Source organism: Ochotona curzoniae, unplaced genomic scaffold (assembly GCF_017591425.1).
Source record: "Ochotona curzoniae isolate NIBS_2020 unplaced genomic scaffold, NIBS_Ocur_1.0 scaffold_4506, whole genome shotgun sequence".
In the NCBI taxonomy this organism is placed as follows: Eukaryota; Metazoa; Chordata; class Mammalia; order Lagomorpha; family Ochotonidae; genus Ochotona; species Ochotona curzoniae.
In genome coordinates, this window is record NW_024467119.1 from 45,074,698 (window position 1) to 45,095,652 (window position 20,955).

The 20,955-nt window shown below is 46.3% G+C and overlaps 1 pseudogene; it reads right to left on the reverse strand.

Moving 5' to 3' along the window:
• Positions 1-9,115: 9,115 nt before the first annotated feature.
• LOC121147493 lies at positions 9,116-11,635 on the reverse strand (annotated as a pseudogene).
• Positions 11,636-20,955: the final 9,320 nt, after the last annotated feature.

The following is a 20,955-nucleotide window of genomic DNA, read 5'->3' on the forward strand; positions in this document are numbered from 1 at the left end:
TCTCTGTTAGTGACTTTTGGTGGCCTGAAGTCTCCAAGTGTGGCTGGCGGGATGCTTCATGAACTTGCAGCTTCCTCTGGAAGTACTGAAGCAGAACGTTTGTTGTTCTGCGGCAGGTACCACCAGGGGTCCGCGCAGTGTGGTGCTCATGGGGCGTTGTGGACGTAATGTGCAAACATCCTCATGCTCGTCTGGTCTTCCCCTTGTTTCCCCTGCCAGTTCTCCCCTTTTGGTTGTGGGCTTTACTTTCCTTAATAACCAAAATTTATTGTCCCAAGATGTTTGAAGTTTACAGGAACGTTGTCTCTTGCGTGAGTTTTTCTCCACTAAAAGCCAAAGCTGACTTAATTGTAATATTCATTAAGTTGTGACTTGTTCATTAAGTTTTGAGTTCCCGTGTTGCACGAGGCAGTGGTGAGGATACCCTAGTTAACAAGGCAAAGGCCTTGCCCTCACGGAGCTTGTGGGCTTGGAGGGAAGACAGACAAGCTGTGACTTCAGAATGCTGATGAACTATCAGATCCTGCGAATGCCCCCTGCAGCAAGCGGGAGGCGTGGGTCATCTCTGCAGCGAATGGTGGCAAGTGGACTGAAGGCCAAAGGAGGAAAACCAGCTTTGAATTTGCTCAGCTTTAAAGCCTTGATTCAAGATTAATCACTTTTTCTGTTGTTAATTGACCATGCTTTGTTCAAACTAGTTAAAGAGAAACTAACACTAGTTGATAACGCCTTCAGAAGGTCTCCTGGATTGGGAACTAGGGCTCAAGTGGTTAATTCTCTGCCTGCAAGTGCTGACGTCCCATATGGGCACTAGTTCTCCTGGCTGCCCGCTCCACTTCCTGTCCAGCTCCCTGTGTATGGCCTTGGACAACGGAGGATGGTCCAAAGCATTGGGATCCTGTACCTGCGTGGGAGACCCAGAAGAAGCTTCTGGCTTTGGATTGGCTCAGCCCAGGGCACTGCAGCTGTTTTGGAAGTGAACCAGTATATGGAAGATCTCTTTCTCTTCTCTGTAACTGTTTTTCAAATAAAAATGTTGGGATTGAAAGAAGTTGAGCGAGATTCCAAGTTTTTTTCTTCAGTCAGGCGGCCACATCTTGCCATCAAAAAAGAAGTGCCTCAAAATAAGTGGGGGGTTTTATAGCAAGTATCTGTGTCAATGGACAAATATGTGATGAGGGGCATTTACTTGGCAGAGCAGAAAGCAGGCAATAAAGATTTACAATGCATAGGCTCTGGTTCTGATCCTATCACTTAAGTGCCTTGGAGGTAGCTGTCTGTCCTATAAGCCTTTAAGACTCCAAGATCTCACCTAGGTCCTGTTTGTTTCCTGGTGTTCCAAGAAGCAGAGTTTTCTCATAAACATGCAGGCATGTCTGGAAATTCCAGACTTCCAGGAACATAGTCCCCTTTACAATTAACCCTTCCAAAAATAATTTTTTTTAAAGTTTTTTCATGGGCCTTGTACAATGGCTCACTGGCTAAACCCTCACCTTGCAGGTGCTGGGATCCCTTATGGCCACAAGTTTGTGTCCCGGCTGTTCCACTTCCCATCCAGTTCCCTGCTTGAGGCCTGGGAAGCAGTGAATAGCCCCAAGCTTTGGGCCTCTACCCACGAGTGTCCGGGAAGAAGCTTCTCACTTCAGATTGACTCAGCTGCAGCGGGTGCAGCCATTTGGGCAGTGAACAGGCAGATGGAAGATCTTTCTGTCTCCTCTCTAAATCTGCCTTTCCAATTAAAAAAAAAGTCAATACTGAGTAATGCTGAGTAATGAGCAGTTCTTTTTATGTCCCACCAGAGGGCACTATTGTACTTTATATTTGAAAGCTTATAAAGGCTTTGTTGGATAATAGATCTTTATGAAATACATTAAGTTCATATACTTAAAAAACTATAATGTAAAGTAGCTTGAATAAATATATAAAATGTATGTTGTATATATATATATATAAAATATTTTGCTGGTGAAAGTCCAGTGTTAATCTAAAGAGATAAAGTCACACTTGCACTAATTTTTTAGAGACACAAAATATCACAACACGTGGGAATGCCTGTAAGTACTATTATTAACACACAGGACTGAGTGGAAAAGATCTGTAGAATGAAGTGGGGAAGTGGCTACTAAAGCATAGGTGGCAATGTGACGTGGTTGAATGGCCCAGAAGTCCAGTGAAAGGAGAGGGAAGGATGCAAAGACAGGGTAGGGAAACAGACATGTGGAGCTGATCAGATGGCCCAGCAGGGCTCGGGACTGGAAAGCCCATCACACTCCCTCATGGTCAGGTCGTTGAGGTGGCAAGGAGTGGGTGCAGGCGGTCCTCTCAAGGTGACCTTGGCTGTGGGTGGGAAGCCAACAACCAGTGTGAACCACAGTGTGGCAGCTGGACAGCAAGTCTTTTTAAAAAGGATGTCATTATCTTAGACTGCACTAAGTCTTTAATGTGTGTGTGTGTGTTTTAATTTGGAAGAGTTGGACAGAGGAAGAGACAAACTTCCTACATACCAGATCGCTCTCTAAGTGGCTGCAACAGCCAGAGAGGGCCCACGAGCCAGGAGCTTCTGGGTGTTCATGTGGGTCCAGGGGCCCAAGCACTTGGGCCAGTTTTTGCTGTTTTCCAGGCACATTATCTGGGAGTTGGGTCAGAAGTAAAACAACCGGGACTCACACTGGTGCATCCTTGGGACGCTGGCACTCCAGGTGATGGCTTTACTGGCTGTGCCACAATGCCTACTCTAATCTTTATTTGAGTTATGAAATATGATGTAATGTAGGCGCTCAGTAAATGATCCTTTCCTGAAGGGTAAAATTGGAAATTATGTGTCCATTTTGCTTGAACTGGAATACAGTAGCTCTGAACAGCAGAGGAGTTGTCCTCGTTTTGTGTTTTCTGTATGGAAGATGGGTCTTGGGACATAGATGACGGTGAGAAGGACATGTTTGTTCATTCCTCGGAACACTCGTGCTGAACACTGGGTTTCACCAGTGGGCAGGAATGGTGTGGCCTCTGGGGAGAGGGGATGTGTAGTTAGTACAAAGAACACATTATTTCGGCCGTGAGAGCAAGATCTAAACCCAGACTTCTGTGGGAAGAGGCTCCTATTTGCTGTTAGGACATTGGCTATTGATCTATTTATAAGTCTCAACCTCTAAAACACTCTTCAAGCTCTTTCCTTTTTCTTATCATTGGGATTGCTAAGACAATTGCAGCGGAAAGAAACCCAACCCATCCTAAGTAAGCAGGCTTCCCGACAGGGATTGGCAAACCTTCCCACACAGGACCCGAGAACGCTTTAGACTGACCCAGCAGTGTATGGGTGGACGATCTCTCTGTCTCTGCTTCAATTACATTTTATTTATTGTTTATTTACTTGAATGGCAGAGTTAGCATGCACATTTTGATCATCTGGTCATTCCAGAATGGCTGCAATAGCCAGGGCTAAACCTGGTTGCAGCCAGGACTCTGGACTCTATCCATGTCTCCTGCCTTTGTGCAGGGACCCAAGCCCATGAGTGTCCATCACCTGGGAGGCAGGGACCCAAGCACGTGAGTGTCCATCACCTGGGAGGCAGGGACCCAAGCACCTGAGCTTCCATCACCTGCTGCCTCCCTGGAATGCATTAGCAGGAAACCTCATCAGAACAGAGGCGAGACACAAACTCAGGCATTCTGATACAAGCACCCTCCTGAGTGCTTGGCTTTGATTCCGGCTGCCTCCAGGGCAGACCCTGGCAGGCAGCAGTGCTGGCTCCCATCACTGGATTCTTGTCACCATTCAGGGAGCTCTGGGTGAGTCCTGGCTTCTGGCTTCCGTTGTGGCCCAGCTCCAGCTGTTGCTCTTGAGTAGTGAAGCAGTAAATTGGAGTGCTGGTACACCCCTGCTGTCTCTCTCTCTCCCCTTTGTTTCTCTCCCTTTGTCTCAATAATAGTTAAAAAAAAAAAAAGTGAACAATGTGGGGTTTCTTTTGTCTGTGTGGGGAAATTAGGATCCCAAGGGGAGGATTTATAAACTCACATTTACCAAGAGGGGGCATAAATATTAAAATTCCAGTTTTCTATAAAATCCTTACAAGATTGCAGCCTTAGCTATAGTTTAATTATCTTCAGTCGTACCTCCACGGGTTTCTCCTTTACGTTTTGACATCAGCATTGGAATCCCACTGCTTGTGGAGTAAAATCCAAATGCAAAACATGAAGTTGGCCCTCTACAACTCAGCCTCACATTCAGGACTCAGTTGCAGCAGGCAGCTCCTCGTTCTAGAACTCACATTCCTGGGTCTGGTTTCAACCACTTGATGGCTCGGCTCAGAACATCATCTCTGTCCTCTGTCATTTCAGAGTCCACCCACATGCTGCTCACTGTGTCCTCCTTGGAAAGAATGAGAGATGGCTCTTTTGTGCTCCCCTAATGCCTGGTGTTTCTATAACAAGCTACAAAACTGGGCAACCTGGAGTACAGAGGCATTTTACTTCTCTGTTTCCCTAGGAGTGTCTTGTGAAGTCCTTTCAGATCATGGGACTCAAAATTTGTTATTAGAATAAATAAGACTTCAAATATTTTTAAAGCTATTTATTTATTTGAAAATCCTATTTAAACAAGGAGCCATCTTCCATGTGTTGGTTCACTACCCAAGTTGCTGTAATGCCAGGGCTGGGCCAAGTTAAAGCCAGGAGCCAGAAGCTTCATCAGGGTCCCCCTCGTGGTTCCAGGGGCCTGGTCACTTAGGGCATCTTCTTCTGCTTTTCCCAGGCGATTAACAGGGAACTGGGTTGGAAATAGAGCAGCTGGGTTATGAATTGTCACCCCTATGTGATATAGGTTTGCAAGCAACAGCTTTACTGGCTATACCACAACATCAGCTCCAAGATTTCAAATCTTTTAATCCTAAATTATCAACTACAGGCATTAATTTTCAAAGGACTATAAAAGGGGACTGCCGGTTCTGGCACAGTGGCCTAGCAACTAAAGTCCTTACCTTGCATGCGTTGAGATCCCATATGGACACCAGTTTGAATCCCGGCAGCCCTGCTTCTCATCCAGCTCCCTGCTTGCGGCCTGGGAAAGCAGTCGAGGACGGCCCAAAGCCTTGGGACCCTGCACCTGTGTGGGAGACCTGGAAGAGGCTCCAGACTCCTGCTTTGGATTGGCTCAGCTCTGGCTGTTGCGGCCACTTGGGGAGTGAGTCATTGGATGGAACATCTTCCTGTCTGTCTCTGCTCCTCTCTGTATGTCTGACTTTGCAATAAAAAGGAATAAAATAAATAAATCTTTAAAAAGAGCCTGCCCCCTCCAAACATGTCTCGTAATAGCAATCAGCTTTGTAAAAGAGATTTAATGATGCTAGCCAAATCATTCATCTTTAGAAAAGTTGTATTCAATAAGCCTACATGTGGTTTATATGTATTTTTTTTTTTTTACTTTCTAGGATTACAAATGATTTATTTTAGAAATAAAACATGCGAGATGGGGGTGGAGGCAGGAGAAAGTTTATTGTAACATATGAAGTAGTAGTGATGTCTGCTTTATATTCTGTGCAGGCATCTCCCTGCTGATCACTTCTGGCTCCCAGCTGGCTGGCTGGGTGTCTTCTGTCATTGTATCCTCCTCTCTGTACACCCTGAGGGCTTCCTCAGCTTCAGCTCTCATAATCACCTCTCAGTCTGATCAAACATTGCTCATTCATTGTCCAAAGACCCAGGTTGCACAACTACTGGAAATCTCAGGAAGCTGCCAGTTCTCCAATCCCAAAGATGTGTTGTGCCATTGTCAGCTCCAGGTCCAAGGGCTCCAGCAGAGCTCACTGCCGGTGTGTTCATGACAGTGTTACACCTGGAGAGGCAGGTGCGATTGTGTGGTGTCTTGTGTGTCAAACCACAGCTCTGACAGGTACCGTATGAGTTGTCAATGTTGCTCTTGTCATAGCTGCCAGATCTCATAACCAATGGATAGATATAAGGCTTCCAGGAGTGACTATGGCTCTGCACCTCCCTGTAAGAGCTGTGTTTTCACATGCAGATAATGTGTGCATGCTGGCCTTTTAGTTCCCACATCCCAGATGCATGCATTTGATTTTCAGCTATGGTTGCTGGCACCTTGATTGGTGGGGGTAAATCCAGATTGCATTTAGATGTCTATGATGGTGTGTTATTGGCTTATTATATTTAAGATACACAAGTTTATTTGTGTTCTCCATGAGAGAACAGGTGTAGGTTCCTTGTGCTTCCTATTGTGTCCCACCCTGTATTAATGTATGTGATGATAATTTCCCAGATTTTCTTTATTTTAATTTTATTTGGAAGGCAGAGATACAAGTAGAGTTCAGCTAGTTCACTCTCTAGGAGGCCTTGCTGGCCAGGTTGAATGCAGCATCCGGGACCTGAACCCAGATCTCCCACATGGATGGTTAGGGACGCAGCCACTGGAGCCATCACCACTGCCTCCCAGGGTGTGCGTCTGCAGGAAGCTGGAATTGGAAGTGAGCTGAGACTCAGACCCAGACTCTCAAAAGCAACAACAGCAAACTCTCTTAACTCTTTTGCTGACTGCCTTACCCAAATGAGTTTTAATTTGCCACCATCCAAGTGCTAGAGCTTTGTAATTCTCTCAGCAGATCCAGTAACTATCCTCTGATTTCCAGGTTCAGCAACAATGTGTGGAACCCAGCCAAATGCCCACTGAGAATCCTGGAGAGTTTCACTGCAGGGAGAGTGGGGGAGTACCACTGGGGCTTTGGCAGTTGAGGGACTTCTGGCTGTCAATGCAGAGTTCTTGGGATTGCCTGTCGCCACAGTCATTCATCACCAATTAGACTGTAGGCTGTAACCAATTAGAGGACCAGAATATGCATTTTTTAAAAAATTATTTTTATTACAAAAGCAGATCAGATTTTTTGTGGAGAGGAGAAACAAAGAGAAAGATCTACCCGCTGGATCACTCCCCAAATGGCTGCAGGGACCAGAGCTGAGCCAATCTGAAGCCAGGAGCCAGGAGCCTCTTCTTGGTCTCCCACACAGATGCATGGTCCCAAGGCTTTGGGTTATCCTCTACTGCTTTCCCAGGCTATAAGCAGGGAGCTGGACAGGAAGTAGAACAGCTGGGACACAGAGCTGTGAGGATACAGGATCCTGGCACTTGCAAGGTTAGGATTTACCCAGTTGAGCTATCATGTCAGGCCCCAGGATATCAATATTCACTTTCACCTGGTGCGATACAACCTGTGTCAACTCTGGCTGGAGCGAAAGTGACGCTACTGCTACAGACTGCGCAGCTGCTGCTCTTGGCATCATTTGCATCTCAGTGTCTTTTACTGAGGCCACTCCAGGTCCTGGTGGATACGGATGTATGTCTGTTATCAAGCATCCGAAACTTGTCCTTGAGTGGATGGATGGACGTCATGGTGTCACATGAGCCCACTGCATGGAGGCCACTTCTTGCTCAGTCATTCTTTCTGGGTAGGCCTATACGGCACTGGACCAACTCATCAGTAATTCTGGATTGCCAGTTTTCCTTTGTGACTCTTTAGAGCAATTTTCAGTTATCAGACACATGCTTAGCCTTGGCACTGCCATGTATTACACTTCTCCAGCAGAAGAGACATGGGGCACCATACCGGAAACCATGCCCACCCAAAGCAGACCCTGGCAAGCTTATCTGAGATGCTTTCCTGGGTCATGCCATGTTTTTGGTGTTTCAGACATTCTGGGGAATGTAGTCTCTCTCAGTTTCTCGACTGTGCTGCCCCTGTGCGGAACTCCCAGGGAGGATGGATGAAACACAGGGGTGTGGTTCTGTTTCACAAAACCTGAGGCTGGATACTGAAATTGGAGTTTTATATGGCATAAAGCATTGTTTCAATTTTCAAAAATCTGAAAACTATTCTTAGCTCAAGGGCTGAGTGAAACAAGAGAGCAAAGACTACTGGTTTTAGTTTATACCTTCCGATAAAGCTTCTCTGAAAACCATGCAGCTTTGGGTATATTGAATGAACTGAGATATTGAAACAACAAGAGAAGAAGTACTTGGTGTTAATTTGCTGGAAAGGTATTTAATGAACTATCTTCAAGTTTCAGAGGGAGTATCATATAACTCTTTCACTGTAATTCTAGAGAATGAATCTATGGAAGCTATCTTTTTAACACCCTAGAGAGAGTGAAACAATTAGATCTTCCTAACAATGAAATGTGCTATTTGTATGCAGAAAGGGTGTATAGTAGTTTACACATCTAAGAATTTATCTTGGGACCCTGCATAATAGCCTAGTGGTTAAAGTCCTCGCTTTGTATGTGCCAGGATTCCATATGGGTGCCAGATCATGTCCTGGTGGCCCCACTTCCCATCCAGCTCCCTGCTTGTGGCCTGGGAAAGCAGTTGAGGATGGCCCAAAGCCTTAGGACCATGCACCCGTGTGGGAGTCCTGGAAGAAGCTCCTGGCTTCAGATTGGCTCAGCTCTGACAATTGCGGATACTTGGGGAGTGAACCAGAGGATGGAAGATCTTCTTCTCTGTCTTTCCTCCTCTCTGTATATCTGACTTTAAAACAAACAAACAAACAAACAAATATTTTAAAAGATAGCTAGAGATATGCATAAAGATGTAGGTATAAGGATTCTCTTTCTTTCCCCTTAGAAGCAAATGTTTAATTTATTTATGTATTTATTTATTTATTTATTATTTTTTAACCTAGCTACAGGGAAGGCATGGAACAGAATACAAACAGGGAGGATACCGGACTTTTATTTTGAGTTCAAGACTGAAAAAAAAAATTGGAAAAATAGAAATATTTCGTTATTAAAAGTCTCTTGTAAGCCTCTCTTTCCTTTGAGCTGAAGCTGGGAGGCTGACCTTCGCTGTGGCGTGCTTTCGGATTCTGCCTTGGACCCTCGCACGGGGAATGGCATCGTGGCTCTGGGCTCCTAACCGACACTGGCCAGCAGCCCCCGGCTGCCCAGGCATGCCGCAGCACTTTGCGTCTGCATTAGCTGGCGCCCGGTGGTGCTCCTTCAGCCTGGGTGCAGAGGGCCGTGGGGGCACCCATGCCCCGGCCTGGTCATGAGCTGTGCGGGGTAAGAGCATCCAATGATCGCCAACCCTACTGGTTTCCCACACCTCACCCATTCAAGCGGCTGTTTGTGAAGCCCCCACCCCCCGCCGCCGCCAGGAGATCCGACTTGGGGCAATGAACTTGAGCCCAGCTCGTGGCAGAGCACCGGAGTAGAGTGTCTGGCATGGTCCCAGGATCCGTCCCTTCAATGTCTTAGAGTGGATCCAGGGGTTCCTGGTGTCCTTGCCAAGTGCTGCCACCTGGGGCCGTGGGGTGGCAGGTGAACGCCCAGTTGAGCCCCGGAGGACCGGAGGACCATGGGTCCGCTCGGCGTACTGATCGTAGCTCTAGCTGTGCTTGTGGTTCAGATTGTATTCCTTGAGGACAGGCACGATAAACACGTGGGCAGGCTCTGAACCTCCACAAAGAAATAGTCTCGCTCCCATTTCTCTCAAAACATTCGGCCCTCTCCTTCTCTTTGGTTTTGCCACTGGCAGTGGGGCTCGCAAGAGAAGCTGCAGGCCAGGACTGCGTGGGCCGGGGGTGCAGCATCAGGCGTCCCAGCTGGGGCTGTCCCAGGGCCTCGTGTGGTGGGGGCAGCAGCACGGGGAGCCCGGGTGGCTGGAAGTGATGGAGGGAGGCCTGCGGCGGAGGCACCCCGCTCTGGGTTGAGGAGGAGGCTTTGCAGCTGTGGCTTGGCCTCAGTGCTGTGGGCAGGAGGAATGGGGCTGCTCCAGGAGGACCCTGGCGGCTGCTGCGGAGAGGGGGTGGTGGTGGCGGGCGGTGTCTGGGCTTACCTTGGGGCTGTGGCTGCCTGAGGCTGGGGCTGTGGGGGGTGGAACTGGAGCTGATTCTGCCAGGGCCTTGTTTGGTCCTCCAGACCCCAGCCCAGCCCTGGGCTGCCACCCCACCTCTCCATCCCTTGCTGCTGCACGAGCTTATGGTTGGTTGGTTGGTGATGACCTGCTGGATGCCATTGATGACGCCGCTATGCTCCTAGGGGCTGAGGCCCATGAAGATCTTGGTCGATTCGAGCATTATGTACAGGCGCACCTCGTACAGAGCTAACAGTGCGTGCAGGCTGTGAAGATACTGCCCATGATGCTGTTGAAGCCTTTCTGGGACTCAGGGTCCTTGTTGGTGTAGTGGAACTGCACCATCCTTAAATTCCAGAACAGCGGGCCCCGCGTGGGCAGCAGCTGCTGGGGCCACTGCTGTCTTCAGGTTCTCTCCGTTGCTCGGGAAGACCTACCTGGCAGGGCAGCGAGCGCGTCAGCTTGGTGTTGGCGTCCACTGAGGTGGGCGGGTTTTTTCCTGCCACGCAAGGACCCCATTTTAGGAGTTTGTTGGAGACTGTTATTCATCCAGGGTCAGCGCTCCCAGCTGGGCCGGGGAAGGGCCGCTGATCCCACCAGGGACTACCCTGCCTTTCATGGGCAAGGCACCAGGCTGTGTGGAGGGCACCAGGCCTGGATCAGCGGCCATCATGGATACTAGGCTGGGCTGGGAAGCAGGGGGCCTCTTAGGGACCTTGGGGTCTCCTGGAGGTAGTGGGGACGGATAGGCCTGACTAAAGGAAGTTGGGGGGTGGGCACGCCCGAGATGGCTTGTTGAAGAGGGTTGATGGGAGAGACTGCAGGGGAGAGCACGGGAGGTGTTGGGCATGGACGTATGGGGCGCATGGCGGGGCCTGCCAGGCAGCCTAGCCCAACTGCCCTGGACTCACAGCGGAGGAGCCAGAGCGACCTTCTGGTTCTTGGTGCCCCCCACGCATTCTGGGCGGCGACTTGCAACCTGGCACTGTGGGGGCACGGACGGCAGTGGCTGCTGGGGGGCGGCCGAGAGTGAGGTGCCGCACGGAGAGGTGGTGGTGCGGCAGGGGCACTGGCTGCTTTGGCTACAGGGGGCCTGGGGCTGAGTCACCTCCCACAGAAGGCAAGATCCCCTGCACCAGGACCATGTCCAGTGGCTCCAGCAGCGACGGGGAAGTGGCTTTCTCAAAGAGAGGGCATGGGGTGGACAGCTTGCAGGGCGACACCTGGAGAAGTGGATTCCCTGCACCTGGATCTTCTGCACGAGGCTGAGTACGTGGTGCTCTCCACCGGCCGCAGTAGGTACCGGGGTGAGCTGCAGGTCAGCAGGCTGACTGGACGCATCTGGCCACAGGTGCGGCAGGAGTGCGGGACGCACTCACATGTGCTCTCGGGTCTTATTAAGTTGTCCAACAGTTGCAGGGCGGTGCTGAGGCCTTCCACTATGAGGCTGCCGCTTTGGCGACCCCGGCCCATGAATTTAATGCCATCTACCCAGGGGACAAATTCGTAGGCCCTGCTGGTGTGCGTGAGATACTGGACATAGGACTCTGGGGCATAAGCTACGGTATTGAATGCCACCAGGCTGTACTGGGTCCCTTCTGTAGTAACCACCAACTCGGCCCCAAGGGGTCAGCATTGAAATACTAGATGGCTAGAGGCAGGCAGTACTTGTGGAACCACTGGAAGTAGGGCCCCTGACTCCTCAAGGACAAACACCACACAAGGCTGGGTCCTCCAACCCGGGGCCCATGCCTCGTGAGAAGTGGCCACTGCTGCCATCGTCGCTGTCATCACTGTATGAGGATTTTCATAACTTTTTCTAACAGTAAAAGTGAAAATCTACTAAATGATCAGTGACGAAGGCGTAAGGAGATAAGTCATTGAAGAAAAGGCACCGTTGAGAAAGGGTGGGGACAGGACTCACTACATGAAGCTCCTCCCGATCTGATAGCATCCATCTTTAGCTCCAACCCAGTTAGGATCCTAAACTGCAAAGGACCCTCGCTTGCCCTGTTAGGGGCTCCCCTACCTACACACATGTCCAGAATGGCTCAGTGCCACTTGTTATGTGACCCTGCAGTAGTGAGCAACACTACAATTGCCAGTGTGTTGTGTGCAAAGAAACCTATATTGCCTGCACTGAACATCAGACTGCAGGTGCCAACTGGTGTCACACACCCAGGGAGACGTGCCTGAGCTCTGGGTCAAGGGTAGACGGGCCTGCCCACTTGACAGGCAGCCCTGGCCAGCTTCCTTCTCCACACCGCCTCCTTTGTGCTTGAGCAGAAGCCTGCTAAGAGCTGTGACTGGGCTGCACTTTGACCGCCTGCCAATTGACATTACAAAAGAGTCCAAGAACATGGGACCACTTAATGATGTTGCAGAATATTTAATAAGCTGCAAACTGCCAGAAATGAAAAAAAAAATGAATGCGGTTCCATTTTTGTTTGTTTTTAAAAATACATATGTGCATTTAAGAATGCTGGTAAGCCTTCTGATATTTGGTAATAACAGGAAGGCTCTACCAGAAGACTTACAAGGAAACAAACATAAAACCTGGGTGTAAAATGAAAAGCAGCTTCTCAAAGTTCTGGGGCCTGAGAAGATTCTGTTGATATGTCCAAACATGGAGGAAGGGAGGTTGTGGGGTAATAAAGTGAACTCCCATGGCATTAGCACAATGGCTCAACTGGCTAATCCTCTATCTGCAAGCACCAGTATCCCATATGGGCACTGGTTCGTGACCCAGCTGCTCCACCCCCCATCTAGCTCCCTGCTTATTGCCTGGGAAAGCAACAGAGGATGGCCCAAAGCCTTGGGACCCTGCATTGATGTGGGAGACCCCGAAGCTCCTGGATCCTGACTTCGGTTTGCTTAGCTCTCCCTGTGTGGCCATTTAGGGAGTGAATCAGGAAATGGAAGATATTTCCTCTTTGTCTCTCATTCTTTCTATAATCTGCTTTTCAAGATAAAAAGAGGTTTTTAAAAAAGAAAGTGAGTTTCCATGAGTGAAGTCAGAATACGATGTGAAGAAGCGGAAATTCTGGTGGCCGGAATTGGTACCTTAGTTTGCTGAAGAGAGTGGGGGATTGCAAGAGGTAAAGAAGCAGAAAGGACAGACGCCAGTTCTGTCTTGCACATCTTTGGATCACGTCTATATTATAGGTGTGCAGAACAGATTCACATTAGCTTGGAGAAAAACACATCCCGGTTGAGACTGGAGCTGCCACTCCAGAAGTGAGGATTGCTTTCAAGTCTGTCCAAGGAAATCTTGACAAAGCAAAACATCACTCAGAGGGGCAGGAGGAAACCTTCAAAACCTTGACCACCTCACACCCATAATGTCTAGAATATCATCCAAAAGAAACTGATTTGCACGTTCAAGAAAATGAAATATTGTCTGAAGAGAGACAGAAACCAACAGGCTCTGAAATGAAATATTGGATTTAGCAGAAATGGATTTAAAAATCATCACATAAATACACTCAGTATAACCAAGTGAAATATACTAACAACGGGAAGAGGAAATCACAGAAAGCAAGAACAGCTAAGTGAAACATCCAGAACTAAAGCAAATATTTGGAAAAAAAAAAAAACTACTGGGTGGACATCAAAGCTGAATATACACTACAGAAGAAGAAACTAATGAAAATAAATCACTTAGAAATATTCTGAGCTAAGGCACATTGAAAATAAATTTTAAAAAAGCACAGCTTTGGAGCCTTAGGTGATAGCGAGTGATAGAGCATAACTAAAATTGCAGAGTGAGGAGAAAGAGAATAAAATATTTCTTAAAAGCTGAAGAATTTTTGGCTGGATAATGTCTCAAATCCGATGAAAGACTGAAAGTCATAGGCCAGATGTTTAATAACCACCAAAACAGGAGGAATACTAAGAAATTTCTACCATGGTGCATCGTAGTCAGATTGCTGATAGCCAGAGAAAACCAGCAAATTTTGAAAATAGCAAACTAAAAGTAGCATTTTGTGGGCTGGAGAGTAGCTGTTGGACCTCTCTGTAGCCGGCATGGACACTGGAGGAGAGGATGAGACGGAGGGGAAGCTGCTCATTGTGACAGACTGAACAGGAAACCTTGTTGCCAACAGGACCCCGGGAGGGGCTGAAAATGAAAAGCAGAAAGAAGAACTTGCACTGTGATTTATAACCTAAGGAGTGGGCGCTGGGGGCAGTGGTGAACATGCTGCTTGCGATGCTCATGATTAGAGTATCTGAATTTGAGTCCTGGCTCTGCTTCCGATCCAGCTTTTTGCTGAGGCATTTTCTGGGAACTCACAGGTCATGGTTCAGGTACTTGGTTCAGGTACTTGGATCCCTGCCACCCCCATGGGAGATTTGAATTGACTTCCACCTGGCCCAGCCCTGCCTGTCTCAGGCATATGGGAAGCACAGCAATGAATGGGAGTTCTTATCTCTGTGTTTCTCTTTGCCTTTCAAATAGGTAAAAGTAATATACAATTGAACAATCAAAAAGATCTGTTTCTGAAATGGAAGATTTGAAACTCAATCTGGAAGCATCGTAACAACTGGAAAAACTGATCTGGATCCATGAACTTCAAGGCATACCTTAATAAAATTTCTTTAAACTTAAAATATAAAGCGTAGTATAGGCACAAGCCAAATATTGTTCTCCCAAATGCCAGGTTTTCACTAACTTGCTTAACAATTACAAGGTATAAAGGTACTCAAAATAATACAGACTGCATGGGGGATCCTTCAACTTAGATTGATAATCATCTTGTTGGTAAGCACTAATTTATTTCTTTTAAAAAATTTTTATTATTATATTTTTTACAATATTATTATTATTATTATATTGCTTACAATATTGTAAACAAATTAATTAGTTAATTAGGGTGAAAGGTTCAAAGGCTATAGGAAAGTGGGTAAGACTATTACTTCCATATTGTCTCCTTCATGTTTAAAGGGGGGGAGGTATTTATGTATTTGAAAGGCAGAATTGAGAGAGAGAGAGAGAGAGAGAGAGAGAGAGAGAGAGAGATATTCCACCTGCTGCTTTGTTTCCTAAATGGCTGCAATGATCACTGCTGGGTTGGGTCTCCCTCAAGAGTACAGGAGCCCAAGGACTTTGAGACATTTTATGCTTCTTTCCCAGATGTATTAATGAAGCTGGATCAGAAGTGAAACAGGGGGGTCTTGAATCAGTATCCAGATGGGAGCTACCCCTTCAGGCGGCTAACCTTAACTTTAACCACTCAGATGGTTAGCATAACCGGCTGTATCACAGGACCTGGTCCTAACTACTTCTTATGAAATGTGCTAATATCCACGTTTCAGTAATGATTATTGGACTCAGACAGGCAATCACATGACTTTGAGTAGGTGCCCAGGCTTTGGGATCGGCTAATTTTGGATGCATTTTTCTTGCCACCCTCCTCCCCAGGTTACCAGCCATCAGCTTCAGCCAGTTACTCAGATTCACTGGGCCTCCTCTTGCTCTTAGTAAAACGCAGGAGACACTACTCACCTCTCTTGATAGCCAAAGCACTAGATGGGATGGATGACACGCAGCCTCCGGACACACTAAGTGCTTTATGATGCTGGTGTCCTTACTCTCCCCCTCACAGCCCATGCTTTTATTTAATGTGTGATTAGATCTCCTCCGGGGATGGAACTGGCAGACACTGGCGCACACACAGGCATGTGGGGTAGGTATAGGTGCAGCATGGAATGCCTGCTCTCATTTTTATGTCCATTTACAAGCGTGTTCTTATGATTTACGTTGTAGCCATTGCAGACTGGAAATAACTTCTTAGCAGTGTGCTGTCACCACCGCGCGAAGGCCAAGGAGCTGCCTGAGCTAATGGATGACATCTCCTCCTTCTACAGTCCTTTTCTTCTGATGCCTCCCGTGGAGGATGAGCCTTCACACACACTGTGGAGTGCTTATGTTGGCAATGACCCACTTCAGAAATTGAGCTTTCTTTTCTGAGCAGAGTATGAGGTGCACGGAGCCAGACTAAACACAGAGTGCTGTGGGTCTGACCAGGGTCACAGGGTGGGTGGCTATAATTCACAGCCCACAGCACTATTTTAACTGTGATGATAGCGAGGTATTTGTGACTCACCCCCATACACATTGCCATGCTCTTATCTTTTCACATAATACTTTACATTTGTAGAGTCACATAATTCAGCTTTTAAAAGTAGTCTCATCATCTATTATCTCACTATTATCCTCACAAGGACTCTAACCACGTTCTGGTCACTAAAGTCATTAAAAAACAACAACAACAACAACAGCAACAACAAGTCAGGTCTGGCACAATTGCTCAGTTGGCTAATCCTCCACCTTCAAGCACTAGCATTCCTATGGGAGCCAGTTCATGTCCCAGCTGCTCTACTTTCCCTCCAGCTCACTGCCTGAGGCCTAGGAAAGCAGAGGAGGATGGCCCAAAGTCTTGGGACCCTGCACCCATGTGGAAGATCCAGAAAAAGATCCTGGCTTTGGATTGGCTTAACTCCAGCTGTTGTGGCCATTTGGAGAGTGAACCAACAGATGGAAGATCTTTCTCTCTGTATCTCTTTCTCTCTGCAAATATGCCTTTCCAATAAAGATAAATAAATATTTTCCTTTTTTAAAAAAGATTTATTTATTTTATTGGAAAGGTTGATGTACAGAGAGGAGGAGAGACAGAGAGGAAGATCTTCCGTCCGATGATTCACTCCCCAAGTGGCCACAATGACCGGTGCTGCACTGATCCGAAGCCAGGAGCCAGGGACTTCTTCCAGGTGTCCCACGTGGGTGCAGGGTCCCAAGGTTTTGGGCTGCCCTCGACTGTTTTCCCAGGCCACAAGTAGGGAGCTGGATGGGAAATGGTGCTGCCGGGATTAAAACTGGCATCCATATGGGATCCCAGTGCGTTCAAGGCAAGGACCTTAATCATTACGCTATTGCACCGGGCCCAAATATTTTCTATTTTAAAAGAAAAACTAAGAGCAGGCTGTACCCACAAGGGAAGGCACCATACTGAATGTCCAATCCCTAATTTGCATATTTGATGTTATTCATTTCCTCCATTTTCTAAGGATCAGTTGCGATTGCATTTTCTGATGCGTCACCATATACCACTTTTCCTATGTCCTCACTCATTGTTTAAACATCACTATTTTTCATAGCTAGCGATGACTTAAAAAAGAATGAGAAGAGAACTTCTTGGGTTGCTGGTAATGTGTTTCCTGACCTGGTGATAACCCAGACAATTCACCAATTGACCCATTACGCCTGTCTATGCTCTTTTCTTTATAAATGTTTTAAAGATATTTTTCTAAAGTCAGTCTTTCCTTTGAACATGTGACCTTTTTACTTACCTGTTCTCCAAGTCTAATACTCCGCCCTTATGTTGTAGTGTGACAAGTGAGTTCACACTCACTTTGCCCACTTATGACTGTTGAACGAGCCTCAAATCCACAAAGTCAAGGGACGTTCCTCAAGGGGGTGATCCTTAGGTCAAACAGCACTGAGGATTTGATTAAAGCTGTAATAAAAAGAATTGAAGCATGTACATTCTGTATCATGAATTGAACCAACCTCTATAAAAATACACACAATTTCCTTGCATCTGTACTGTAATATGGAGAGGTGGGGCTTGTCTCATTTTATGGATGTGAGGAGCAAATCTCAGCCAGGTAAGCAACTTGATCAATAGCACATCCTAAGAAAGATTGGACACAGGATAAAAACCCAAGTTCACACGGAGACAGACACACACCCCATTTTGTCAATGATCAGAGTTGAGAGGTCATAAACCTTTTGCAGCTCATCATCTGCAGCTTGAGAATTCCTAGTAAATTGAGAAACAAGAAAAAGGAATATATTTTTTGAATGGAATAAATTATGAAAATGAATCATTATTCAATAAATTATAAATATAATAATTATAAAAATAAACATAATACTTTAATAAAAATAATATTTAACTTTAATATTTTACTGTTCCTTAATATGCCTTGATGTTATGTCGGTTTTCACATATACATTTAGTTAACTTGTAATAGGCTCAAAAATATATGGATCTTGGGGGAGGTCAGTGCAGAGGCTCAACAAGCTGATCCTCTGCCTTATAGTTGCTGGCATCCCATATGGATGCTGGTTCCAGTCCCAGGTGCTACACTTCTGATCCAGCTCTCTGCTTATGTTCTAGGAAAGCAGGGGAAGATGGCCCAAGTTCTCTGGATCCTACCTCAATGTGGAAGAACTGGAAGAACTTTCAGACTTTTGACATCAGATCAGCTCAAACTCTGGCTGCTACAGTCATTTGGAGAGTGAGGCAGTGGATAGCTCTCTCTCTCTCTGTAAATCTGCCTTTCAAATAAAAAACAAACAAACAAAATCTTTTTTTAAAAAAGGGTCAAACTTACAAGATAAAATCCTATGAACCCACATTTCCGTATAAGAATCATAGTATCACCATCATCATCAAACTTTGTCCTCTAGCCCTTATCCATCTCAATGGCTTTCTTCTAAGATTTATTTATCTTTATTGGAAAGGAGGATATACAAAGAGGAGAGACAGAGAGGAAGATCTTCCATCCGATGGTTCACTCCCCAAGTGACCACAATGGTTGGAGCTGAGCCAATCCAAAGCCAGGAGGCAGGAGATCTTTTGGGTCCCCCACACGGATGCAGGGTCCCAAGACTCTGTAAGCCAGAGCCTTGTCCAAAGGCCACAAGCAGGGAGCTGGATGGAAAGCAGGGCTGCCGGGATTAGAACTGGTGACCGTATGGGATCACAGTGCGTGCAAGGTGAGGACTTTAACCACTACACTATTGTGCCAGGCCCCAATGTCTTTCTTCTAGACTCAAGGTAGCCGCTACTCTGAATTTTGTTTTTATCAATTGTCTACATTATAAAACATCAGAAAACATTTCACTTTTATAATGCCACTTAAGCAATATTAACATTTAGTTTTACTTGCTTTTGGGTTATTGCTTGATGCCTCAAGTAACTTAGAGAAAGTTGCATATTTAGCTCCTGTAATGATCAATAAGTCAAAAATATTTTCAGTTTTATTAAATTCAATAATCATCTTTCTGGTGGATTCAAGTTTTTATCTTTACACTATAATTCTCCTCGTGTCTAATGCTGTTTTTCTTTTTTGTTTCAAAGTCTAAATAGTTCCATGTTAATATAGCAAGCTGAGCATTCTGCTAGTTAGATTTTGCTATAATTTTCTGTCACTGATTTTCAGTCTTTTAATTGTTCTGACATTTTAAAGGCATCTCTGGTAAATACCATATAATTCTGCTTATTTGCATTTTACTCTGTCATGCTTTGTCTTTTAATAAATTTAGTCAATTTTCAGAAATGGTAATTATATTTGGATTATTCTATTCTTGCTTTGTATTATTTGTCTCACTTTTTCTTCACATTTTTTCTCTTCTCATCATCTCTAACTTAATTGAGCTTTTTTTAAAAAAAGTCTTTAAGTTGGAGATTGTGGTTTCCAAAATGCCCGTGACAATAGTTCTAGCCTCATGTATTCGCTGCTGCACAACCTTGCCTCTTTCCATCCAAGGGAGGAGATTACTTCTCCAGCCTGTGAAAGTTGGCTGTCCCTGCAGGTGCTTTGATCAATAGGAGATGGCAGGGAGCTGCTGTGCCAGTGCTGGATCGTTTACCACCAGCCTGGCAGCCTCTGTTTCCTGCCTTTAGAATGCCAGCTTTGGGCATGTACCCTCTTCAAACCCAGCTTCAAGATCAGAAGAAGCCCCAAGTGTAGGGAGAAATCACAAGTGACCTTTCTTGTCAGCACCAGCTGAGCCTGGAGCTGGCTTTGATGGCAACTGTGAGCCCTGTGGATAAGCCCTGCTAAACACGTGGCCCCAGCTGCAGTGTGACAGCAGCTCCAGGAGATACCTCTAGGGGGGGTGACCTGGCTGAGTCCAGTCAGACTAGAGACCCTCCCATCATAGGCTGTTCTGTGTGTCTCAGCCACTGAATTTTGGGGTGACTTTTCAGGTAGCAAAGATTACTAGAACAGAAATGTGGCTTTGGCTGTGGGACCAAGTGGTGGTGGAGACTGACAGGGTTTTGAGGAGAAAAGACCAGGCAGAAGGACCTGGAGAGGACTGTCGGGGCATCCCCTCCAGGGGGCCACTGGGAAGACAGCTGAACGACAGTGAGGCCGATGATCTTGGAGCCTGAACTGAAGGGATCCTTATTAGGTCAAGGTATAAAGTCTGCTGACTCCACTGTCTGTGAAACAAGCATGGAGAAAAGAACAGATGCAGCCAGATGGGGGAGACTTGCAGCCCAGGAGCAGTGTCCACTGTGTTTGGCAGTATATGGTGTAAGGTGAGAGGAGAGAGCTAATCTAAAGGAGGAGTGGTTCCATTTCTGAGCTGAGATTTAACTGAGAGCCCACGACAATCTTTCCAGACAGAAATGAATGAACTGTTTTAAAACAGTTATCCCAGACATGTTCCTCATTGACTTTTCCTGAAAAATTTTTTTTTGTTATATTGAGTATTAAAATGATAGTCTTGTTATGCCTGTGTCTAACTCTTCACTGTAGTTGCATTTGATTCTTTTTTCGACTTAAGAAAGACTTTCACACATTGCCTTAAAGTATGCTAATAAGTATTAGGTCTGGAGGACATTGTCTGTTAGTCCGCAATACTGATGACACCAACATGTCAGCCACCCTTACTCCTTCACCTATAGTTTTGGGACCCCTACAGTACATTTACCAATATGCTTTAAATCTATCATCTTGCATGATGGAATATTGACACACTTTATGTTTGAAAGGCAGAGTTACAGAGTGAGGAGGAGAGACAGAGAGAGATCTTCTACCCGCTGGTTTATTTCCCTAATGGCAGCCATGTCCACAGCTGGGCTAATAGGAAATTGGGAGCCAGGAGCTTCTTTTGGGTCTCCCACATGGGTGTAGGGGACCAAGACCTTGGGCCATCCTCTGTTGCTTTCCATGGCCATTGTCAGGAACCACATGATCTGATGACCATATGGGATGCTTGCACTGCAAAATAGAGGATTAGCCTGCTATACCACTGTGCTGGCCCTTTTAGAAGATTTTAATCTTAGATTTTCAGTTGC